Here is an 11,419-nt window from a genome sequence, read left to right as displayed (position 1 = left end):
AAGTAAGTAAATCTATGCTTTAAATAAGTTGTATTACTGAAAATGGCTTGAACAATGAAGCAAAAGAACTGGGCAGGTGACTAGTAGATGGCGAAAGACAAAAAATAGGAGGCGGAGGTACAGCTCCTTGGGTGCCTGCGAGTCCTCTGGCTGTGTTGAGTGAAGGGCTGTACTGCTTATTAAGCCCTGCGAACCCTGACAAGGCAGGTGCAGAAACCAGCACCCCAAACCTCCTTGCAACCAGTGGAGTCGCAGGGAGGTGGTGATGGTCATTCGTGTGACTGATTTTTCCAGTCCCCATTGTGTAACTGCAGAAATGCCAAGCTGTAGTCTCTAGGCCTGCACTGGAAATACAGAGACAGCCCTTCCCTGGGATGCAGTGGGAGGTGTGGGGGCTGCCTCCTGCTCGTTTTTAGCAAGAGAACATCTCTACAGCTCCCCATACCACCTTCTGCGGAATGACAACCAACATATGACTTGAGTTTGAAAGCCTTGCAGCTGATGGAAAAACAATTAAGATCTCATTAAAATTCTTTGTAGACAGCCAAAAAAAATGAAGATAATGTCAGAGGAAAGGTGATACATAGGACAGTACGGAGAATTCTCTTAAGTTAAGCCTATCATTAGGTGGGAGCACAGAAGGTGCTAATTGTACAATGCATTTCATTCATCTCACAAAGAACAATTAACACTTTCCCTTCTGCCTTCCTCTTCACTGAAATGAGTGGATTCAATCCATATGCTTTCTTGTTAAGGCAGGAGTTGTCATATCCTGGATCTGTCTGTGCAGAAGAATTTTACTGCTGGATTTCCTCACCTGCTGGCAGTTGAACAGGAGCCATAATTAGTCATGTGAGGGAGTGCTGATTTCATTAATCTCTTTGTGTGTCTTCATATGTTGCTGTTACAGAAATTATGGACCCAAGATGGGGAAGCATTGGAACAAGAACTGGAAATCACTTTCAGGTAAGCACATGCCTCAATACTGCAGTAAGTAGGGAAGGACTTACTAGAGATCATTCCTACCCTGAGACTGTGCACAGATGTGCTGGCGGAGAGGGAGCACAGTGCAGACAAGCACTGCCTGGTCCCATGTGGGCTGCCGGCAGCCTGGCAGGGTGCTGAGGAATTTTCCTGAAGATTTATTTCCAGACTGATCCAGCCGTTGACAGAGAAACCAAAGCTCTTGCAATGCCTGGACTCTGACCTGCCCTGCTGCCCTGAGCACTGTCAGTCCTGACCAACATTATTGTGACAGAGCGACAGCTGCTTTGCAAAGCACATCTCAGCCTCGCCAGGTCCGGTTTGAGAGCTTGCACACAGCTTCCCGGTCTCCCACACTCCTGATGAAATTTAATGAGAGGTGACAGTCTTCACTTCCTCTTAGACTGGAGAAGATATCATTGCGTGACATTATGCAGCTGATGCTCTGTACTGCAGTGGTGACTACATTTCAAGGCCGGGGTGAAATGATCCACGTCCATATGGCCTTTCTACTTCACAGAAATAGTTCAGATTAATTAAAGATTACAAAGCACTCTGACATTGCTGACTGAAAATGCTATCTCTAAGTATAACGATAACAATACTTTACACCCTCTGATACTTTCGCAGGAGTCTCTGTAAGAGAAGCTATGGTTGTACAAGCTGGTGTGCTTTGTGTTTACTGAAGTTCTTCATCCCAATTCATGTCAGAGGACAGCCCAAAGAAACTCTTCTCCTCTCCCTTGGTCCAGACATCTTCAAAGTTGTGGGAAGTTTGCCTTAGGACACTGTGCTCTTGATGCCTGTAAATCGCATCAGTAGACGGCTGGCTCTGAGGCTCGCTACAGCTGCGATGCGAATGCGGGAGCTGCAGTTACACAGCCACTCCACTGCCCTGCTACCCCACTGTTTGCCTTACACCAGCATGGCTAAAGGGGGTCCTTTCATCCCCGCAGTAGATTTGATTCTTGTTGGTGCTTTGGGCATACAAGAGTAGGCAGTTGCAAAATGCCAGCTTATTTTCAGCATTGTAGACACCTGCTACCCTTTCCATAGCATGTGGGCTCTGAAAGCGCTGAGCCAAGTTCCTTCCAAATGTTTGCATGAGCTCTTGAGACAAAGGTTTAAGATGTCCTTGCACCAATTTGTCCTTTGACACAGCCTGAGACAGCAGCATCCTGTCCTCAGTCACACCATTTCCACCCAGGTGTGAGTGGCCTTAGCTGCTGGCGACCAGGGGACATCTGTACACCCACATCTCACCTATCCTCTCCAGTCCTTGGCTCACCTGTTGGCCCCACAGCTAACATTTGTGGGGCTTACACTTTTTCCGTATGCTCCCTTCTGACTCACTATTGCATCCAGTCCAAGTTGGCACACAAGTAATCCCTGACTGAAATTGGGCTTGAGGGAGAAAGAAAAGAGTTCACGGCATATGTCAGACACAAACTGTCTCATGTTTCTTAAAGCACTGAAACTATTCCCAACCTAAGCACGACGAGCTGTACATGAAGTCACTTAGGAAGGGTTGTCTTTTTTGGGCCAGTCTACCTGTGGCTGCATAGTCATTACTTGGACTTCACCCAGCCTATTTTCATTCATAGACTCCTCACCACCCATCTATGAAGTTTGTGTTCCTCTCAATGAACCAGAAAGCTAAAAGGTAACCAAATATGATTATCAAGAAGGGAGAAGTAGGGAAGGAGATTCCTTTGGTGCTAAAATGGATACGGTTGCTGATGGTGAGATTAATTGGTACACCAGTAGGCCCAGCGGGATGTGTGTGAGGCATGAGCAGGAGGGGTGTGCAGGGCTAGAAGAGTGCAGCCTGCCATTGTAGGAGATGCTCTCTGTCTAGTAATGCAAAACTCCTCTTCTGTTGGGAGCTGTTGGTTTATGGGACCAGTAAAGCTTGCAGATACAGATCATTATCCTATAGGTCTCCAGACATTCATACAGTGTGGCAGAAACAGCTAGAGAAGTTCCTAGGCAGATGAGCAGCGATTACCCATCCCAGTCTCTCCAGCGGGCTGAGGTGCCTGGCTTAGTTTCATTCCTTCCTAAATTGAAACAACAGATAAAATGAATGAAACCAAACACTGCAGGTTAGCGATACCAAAAATGGCCATTCTCCTCCTGCTGGGAAGGTAGGTCATAGTATTACAAAAGGCTGTTGTGATTTTTGACACAATTCCTGTGTGGCAACCAAGAGGCATTTCTGCAAGTGCTGTGAATGTAACTGTGTCACCAGTGCAGAGAAGTGAGGTTCTCTGCTGGTTTAGGAACAGGAGACCATCAGCTTGCCAAGTTTCGGAAGTATCACTGATTTCGCATGCCTAACAGAAAAAAATTCTCATGCTGGACACCCAAATCCAGAGGCCACTTTTGAACCTCATTTTGTTTTTCCTGGTTGAAATGGAAGAAACATTTCTAACATGCAGTCCATTCTTACAGGCACATTGACTTGAAAGTTAATCATAGTTCTGGCCCCAGATGGTTACAGTGCATCTGCTTCTCCATCTGTGGGAGTCTTAAAGGATACTTGATAGCTGTCCAAATAAGTGCTTAAAAATTGTATCGTGTAAAGGCAAAATAACAAGATAGCATAAACCAGAATGATCCCAAAAGAAACAGAGGTTGAGGAAGTGTTTCAAGCCTTCAGATATGCCCTAGAGATTTCACCTGAAATATGGATTATTGTATGGTATGCATAAAGTGTTACTCATAGTAGATGTGCACTGAAGACACAGCTACCTATTTTCATCCAGAAAATGTTATAGAAATACACTTCCTGCTTTGCCATGGACAGGAATCTTACAATTAGGTAACATGTAAACAAATGTAAGCAAACCATTTTTCAGCCATATTCTGTTCCATTCCATTCCACTCTACTCTATGCTACTCTATTCTATTCTATTTTATATTACAGTGTATTGAAACTTGATGTGGCTGCCTGTAAGTAAGCTTGTTGTACCAATTGGTTTCAAAACAGCCAGCACTCTTTTCCATACTAGAAGCCCTTGATAAGTCAGGAATAATGGTGCAAACTATTTACAGTCTCCTTCTGTGCTCTCTGTAATCCCAGGCAAGATAAATATAGAAATCTCTAGGGCTGAGATATGAGATGCAGTATTGACAAGCAAATGTGGAACAGGCCTCACTCAAAACATCATTAGATCAACTGGTGAGTTAAAATAGAGATGGAGGTAACTGAAATCTGCTTTGGGGTGGGTGTGCTGGGTCCCTTGCAGGCTTCTAGAGAGCCCAGTAATGATGAGATTTGAGACTGTGGGAAGTTTAAAGTGACATGAAGCTTGATCCAAAGCTCAGTGAAGCTGAAGAAATTTCCCCATTGTGCATCAATATTGCATGTGTTATGGGACTTTCTTTTTTTGAAGAACAATCATCTCAAATGCAGAGACACAAGAATTCCACTAAACCTCAGTCTTGTTCTGCATGAGGGTTACAAAGAATAAGAGGGAGGAAGGAGGTGCTTTTCCTCACAAGGTGATGATATGGTAAATTTCTGGATCATTCCCCAGAGTCACATCCAAGTGGACAGAGAAGTCAGTAAGGCTCTCTACATTGAGTTGTGAGAAGTGAAGAAGATACAGTATGCCATACCTGCAATGAGCAAGAAGAGAAAGAATAGAGGGAAATGGGCACTACCCCTTGCCTCATCTTCACCACATCTGCTCAGGAGAAGCAAGCCATCACGGACAGTCAGCAAACTGCATGTCTGCCATGGGCGCAACGCATTTGCTCTCTTCTGGGAAAAGCTGTGAGCACAAAGTATTGTGGTGTAAGTAAAACCTTTAATGAAGGTTGAACTTTACAACTACACATATTAAGGCCCTATAATAATGTTTACAAACAGGAATCATGTCTTTTGCTTTGTCATAATAATAATCAGCGGTAATTGGGAGCTGTTCTACCATCACAGAAACTCACTGCTGCAGCCTGGAAATCCCTCTCTTTCTGATAAGACTCAAAGAAGGGCTGCTAACTGTGTATATGATTGCCGGGCAAATGATATGGCAGAAGTTAATTGAGCAATAGGCCAGGCAGGTATGTGGGTATCGGCAAGTAGTAATACGCTACCCTGGGAATAAATACCATGATATGTGACACCACTGGGGACAAAATGTTAGTGCAAAATGCGTACATAGTACTGTGAGCAACACTACAGGGTAAGCATCTGTATTTACAACACTCCTTACAATTACTAATGCTGCACTCAGCAATTCTGTATTAAAACTGGAACTTGTTGTTGAACACATTCTGAGGACTGATTTACGATTTGATTCCAACTCCTAAATGAATTGCAATTATTCTGGCAGTTATTAATTTTGTAAATTGATGTGCAGGATTTTATCTCACAGTATCCAATCTGTTTTTTATGGCTGCTATTTTATCGCTCTGTGATTGCTCTAGGATTGGCTTTGCTTGCCAATACTTAGAAGCTAAAAGCAAGTTTTAATATATTTGTTGGCTTAAATGTAAGATTGGGGGCAGGGATTGTTTCATTTGTAATTTGGGGATTTTTTTCCTCTTCATCTTCCTGAGTTGTTTCTATTAATTTCTAATCCAGTTGCTTCAAGTCTGTGTTATATTTACCTGTCTTGTATAAAAGGAATAATAACAATTTTCCCTGAAGAAGAAACAACACTTGGTGATGCCTCTTCTATTCAGGCAAGAAGGAATAATCTAAGCAAGAATAGTGCTTCCCATGGAGGGGGAGAAATGTCACCAGTGCAACATCATAGCACTGCTACGAGTATCTCAGCCTAATGGGGTTGGGGGACAGGAAGACCTTGGCCTTTGCTAACACTGTATATCCTCCTCCCTCGAATCTCTTTTTTCTTGGAGAGATGCATCCACTGGGCATCAGGGCAGCAGTCAGAGCCAGAAACAATATCAGGGATCAAGGAGCCTCCAGCAGAGTGAGATGATTGGGATTAGCTGCCCAAGTCAAGGTCAGACGCCCTCTAAGAGAACATTAGAGGCATAACCTGTGGGGAGGAAAAAGCTCTGTTTAAGCAAAGGGCATATAAACAAATGGAATACGTTCACATTGGCAATTAGAAAGTTTCTAATTGTGAAAGCAGTGACATTCTAGAGCCAGTAAGAGAAATGGGAGGAAGAAAGCTACTTGGTTTTCAAAAGTGGAGCTGGAGAAGATAATCTCCTATCTTCCTGGGCACTGTGCCTCTGATAGAGCCTGGACTCAATAGCTCGCTCACACTGCTACATGAAGGCTGCCCTGCAGCATGATGAGGTCCTGGCACTTTGTGCCGTTTCCCACCATCCTGCTTGGTCTTGTGGTGACTATGTCTGGCATAAAGGATTGCCCAGATCCTACCTTGCAAGGATCTTGGGCCTTTCCAAAGGGTTCTGACATGTCGTGGTCAAGAGCAGAATGAATTTATAGTCAGCCCAAGCTGAGGCTGAGAAAATCTGGCTGTCATGCTGGAGATCTTCAACTTCAAAGCACCCTTGTGAGCACCCTAGCAGTTAGAGCATAGACAGAGGCTTTGAATCCCCCCGATCCTTTGTGACTTCTGCAGTGGTTAGTTATGGTCAGCTGACATTTTGGGTCCTGCTGGTTTCTGTGTACTTTCCAGTCTAAAGACTTTGAACTCAAAGTGTTCAGCAAAGCACATAAATGGCCTTGGCCTTTGCTGAAATATGGAAAACTTCAGATTAGATTTCTGCAATACTGTATGAGCATTGCTTTACCTCTGTGCCTCCATCCAGCCAAAAATTATGTGGGGAAAATAGGATCTTGATGTCAGCATAGAGTGGCAGGTGATTCCTTTATGATCTGGGGTGAGATGAGGCTTTGATCATGAAACCTTACAGGTTGGAGCTGTGAGGAGAAAGAAGGAGAATATGCAATGTTCTTTCAAAAAGTTGGAGAGTTTATCTACTCCCCGGAGCTGTGTGGAAATCTTGCTAAGCCACCCAAATGCTTTCCAGAGCTTTTGCTGCATGGAAGCATCCTTAAGGCTGTAGTGCAGGCTTTGGCTTATAGCCAAAATTGTTATTATTTCCAATAATAATGAGCTTATTGATTACCGCTATCAATTCCTGGCTGCTAGAAATGACAAAGAAAAAATATTTACATTACTTTTCTAATGACAACATAGAAAATAAATAAGCCCTGCCATTCTGGGACCAAAGTACAGGCTAGGCTAGTCCTGAAAACTAGAGAGTGGAAAATTCTACTTTCAGATACTAAGAAACTATTTTAAAAATATGAAGTCACTGTGTAATATTGAATAGAGTAAGTGTACCTAATCTTAGTGGCTCAGAGATACTGAACAAGCCTGTGATATAGTGACTAGTAGCATACCTTTGGGTGCATATTGCTTATCTGAAAGTATATTGATGTCTTCTCTAGGCCTGAACTTGTTAGCCATGACACATCAATCTCAGAGTAGACTACTTCAGTAGTTTTTTACCTCAGGACGTACAAACTCCATCCTACTAACTTCACCATAGATAAATTTTTGTGATACATATGAATTCCCTATTGTGTACATCAAAAACTGATCATGACTGGAGTGTCAATAAGCAGAATGCAAGAATGTTTTGTAATTCTTTCATACTGCTGGGCATGCTTTTCTTTCCCCACAGTTATATATACTTTTTGTAAGGACAGGAAATAGGTAAGAGTCTCATATTATGCTGAAAGACAAGAAGATGTAAGAATATTTGTACTTTTTGATCTAATGTGGTGCAGAATAGCCTTTCAGTCTTGAATAAGGCCATACTCTTTTGCCTTGGGCCGAGGCAGACTCAACAAGGGAACATTGGTATTGCAGAAATTATTCCCACCGGCATGAGCTGCCTAGGAAACACAGGCTGAGGAAAAGTTTACAGAGAGAGCAAGAGAGAAAAGAGTGAATTTTAAATGCATGGAGGAGAAAATATCAAGAAAACAACATGCCCTCTTCTGCTAAGGCTTAACCAAATTTGGCCTGAGCCTTCTGGCTTGAGGCACTTTGGATCCTGTTACCCAAATGACTGGTCATGTGCATTTGTTTCAGAAAAGCTCGCCTAGTTGTAGAGAACTGCTTATTGCCTGGCTTCTTTAGAAAAAGACAAAGGCTTTGTTTCAGCGTTGAACTCATTCACTGGTCAAGGCAGCAAACTGAGTGTGGCTCCAATGAGGGCTGAAGGAAGACTGCAAATCATGAATGAGGATGGTAGCAAGGAGGAAGCTGGTCGTCTTTACTGAGTGTTTTAGTGAGACAGTAGTTTATCTGAGGATGGAGAATGTGAGGAGACGGAGGCAGCAAGAGAATCTAGCCCAGGTATAAAGTTGAATCCAGATTCTTCTGAGCGACAGTGTCAGGACAAGAAGCACAAAGCACAGGTTGCAATGTGGGAAATTCTCATTGATTATTAGGAATTTTTTTCTCACTGGGAGGGTGGTGCAGCACTGGAATTGATGTTCAGAGAACCTGTGGGATCTCCAACCTTGGAGATATCCAGATCTTGACTGGATGAGGCCCTGAAGAAACACGACCTCAGCAGGCCCTACTCTGGCCAAGTTGTTTTCCCAGATAACCTACAGAGTTCCTTTCCAGCCCGAATTATTCTGTGATTCTGAGTCAGATCCTACAGCTGGCAGTGGAAGGACCTTGGCTATCATGCAATAGCAATGGGGCAATGTGAGTCTCTGACTCATGACTAGGCTGGAGTCACTGATGAATTTGGTGTATTTCATGAGTGTATGTCAAATTTTATGGGGACCCTGACAGCTGCAAGCGTTTTGACTCTGCAAGGCCATAAATGATTTGCTAACTCATCACTAATAAATGCTGGTATTTATCCTGTCCAGCACTGGCAGCTGATCCCTTTGAACTATTTGTGATGTCTTGGATCAGCGCAGGAGATTAGTTCCCTTGAAAATGCCTTTTCCTTGCATGCTCTGACCCAAACTTTCAAAGCCTCCAGTTCCCCAGCTGAAGTGTGGTCTGCAGGGAAAAATCTTCAAGCAAACAGCAGCTGGATGGATCAAAGCAAATGCTCTGGGCTACACCCTGCTCTTGAGGGATGCTCTGGGGACAAAGCTGTCTGTTGGTTCTTCATTGCGATGGTAGTGCTCTAGGTTGCAGTAGATGAGTTGATGGATTGTTGTTTACATCAATATTCTCTGCTGGAAAGCAAAATTCAAGGAACAGCTCTGGTATTTCATTTGCTTTATGTGGGAACATGGCCACTGATGCTCATAACTCATACTATGGTATGACTGGGACTCTGGTGTGTCACACAGCATTTCGGAATTGAGAGGGACAACTTCAAGTATTAAGATGTAGATGTTCTTTGTTAACTATTTGATGTACATATAACAGCTTTTTATAACTAAAGAATAAGAAGTGGACTTATTATCTAGTTGGACAAGTGCCATTAACAAAGGGGGAGATGTACTGTAATTTGGACAAAAATCCATATTTCAGTTATATTTAAAATATAGAATTTCAGGAAGGTGTGTTTTCCATTACATTTCCATAACACAGAATGGAGTTTGGAGGTGCTAACAGCAGTACCTCGGGTTGCTTCAGGAGCTGCTTTTATGTTTGTGCCCTCGAAACGCTTTCTTGTCTTGGCATGAACGAGTGCATGTGTGTGCACTGTGTGCAGACTGTTTGATCACTCCTGTCATGCATAGCCTGGCAGAGACATGGTGTTCCCTACACGAACTGCCATCTCTTCCCAGCTTGCGAGTGAAAGGCTAAACATTAGGCAGAGACTAACAAGATTTCCAGTTCTGCAGCACATTTTAATTTTCAGCAGCTTGTATTCTGCCATATAGGCAACACTCTCTCCTAAGGGAAGAAAGCAACACAATTAACATGGGATAGATTTTGTTCAGTGTACTCTGTTTCCTTCCATTATTGTATTCATCAGAGGAACTATTTAGAGAGACGGCTTTTCACAGTATTGTAGATGGTCCAAGTTTTTTTAGTTGGTTAGGGTTTTATGGGTTTATGGGTTGTTTTGTTTTGTTTTAAGAAAGCACTATTTTCAGAAGCCATTGGATTTTAGCCATTTAAGATACAGAGTGAGAAGGGAGGATACAGTAAGAACTAAAAAAGATTATATTTTTCCCATTGCCAGCAGGAACATCCTCATCTGAGTCCCATTAGAGAGGTAACAGCCTGCATTAATAAAATAAACCGATATATAATCACTACCAGTCTTAATGCTGGGACTGAATGACCTAATTTAGTAACTCATTTATGCCGTGTTTTAGTAGTGCGGCCTCTCTCGTATTCTCTGAGTAAATAGAACAGATGCAGATGCTTGCCAGAGGTTCAGTCTCATAAACTTGTCTCTACGGACTAGCTTGAATGTGCCTTATAAACTCACTGGTCTTCACTCACTAGACCCGAGCTTCAAAGCAAGCATGAAAGCTAGAAATGCAATATTTATACTTACAGATCCAGTTGTTGGAACTCAGATCAGTCAAACAGCAAGAATGAGCTAGAGAGAGAAACAGGAGTTAGCACATAAAGCACCTCTTTTTCTTGTAATTTTCCACTGGCTTTACTGAACCTGGCTTACTTCAGTGTCTGAGACATGGTGAAGAGAGTTCTCTATCTTTGTAGACGCATTTTCAATCTCTTACAGATCTAATTACCTAATTGAGGGACAGCTAGTTTAGAGATGAGCAGGACTTTTACTTTGTGGTTTCTCTTTCTTCCTGTGGTTCCCTCTCAGATTTCTGGTTTTTTACAGTATAGCGGAATCCATCTCCAGTGAAAGGTGCCTGTACGCTTCCCTGTGCATTTGCTGAGGATGATGAGCAATAGCTGCTGTGTGTCAATAGCTGCAAATAAAAGCAAATCCATGACAAAATCCAGTACCTAGTCCAGTTCTCCATGAACAACTGATGGAAGTCAGGCAAAGCGTGTCACACTTCAGCCCTGCTCCAGCAAGCAGGTGAAGGCAGGTGTCTTGAGCAAATCCCTGGGCATGCCAAAAGCTGGTCCAGTCTCACAGTGAAGCAACCAGGCACAGGCCACCAGCAATGTGGAGGTCAGCACAGCACCTGCATGAAAGGTAGCTGGGATGCTGGGGGAGGCAGAGGCACCGCAGCACCCTTCTGTCCCTGGGGAGTGGGACCCACCGAGGGTGGCTGTGCTCATCATTGCTCAGTGCCAGCTCTGTGCCAGTGCAAGAAATGACAACATCTGTCTCAAGACTTGTCTTTTTAACACCAGCAATGTAATTCCTTCCTCTTCCAAAATGGATTGATCTGAAGCCCTAACTTTCAGCTGGTTTTCCATGAGCATATTAATTTTTTTGAAAATGAACTCAGTTTTTCCAGCTGCCTTCTTCATTAATGTAATAAATTTTTCTCCTTCTCTTCCCTTCATCAAATACACTTTCCCAGATGATGGGGAAGGTTCTTCTCTGACAC

At 43.2% G+C, this 11,419-nt stretch overlaps 1 long non-coding RNA gene across 1 annotated transcript; it reads right to left on the bottom strand.

Annotated features, from left to right (window-relative positions):
• Positions 1-4,469: 4,469 nt before the first annotated feature.
• On the bottom strand, positions 4,470-10,481 carry LOC142360461 (uncharacterized). The gene is made up of 3 exons (XR_012763071.1): positions 10,435-10,481; positions 6,724-6,853; positions 4,470-5,996 (listed from the first exon to the last, which is right to left on the bottom strand). It is a non-coding gene; the product is annotated as an uncharacterized LOC142360461 (long non-coding RNA).
• Positions 10,482-11,419: the final 938 nt, after the last annotated feature.

Source organism: Opisthocomus hoazin, chromosome 2 (genome assembly GCF_030867145.1).
Source record: "Opisthocomus hoazin isolate bOpiHoa1 chromosome 2, bOpiHoa1.hap1, whole genome shotgun sequence".
Lineage (NCBI taxonomy): Eukaryota > Metazoa > Chordata > Aves > Opisthocomiformes > Opisthocomidae > Opisthocomus > Opisthocomus hoazin.
This window is presented reverse-complemented; position numbering and strand designations above follow the sequence as displayed.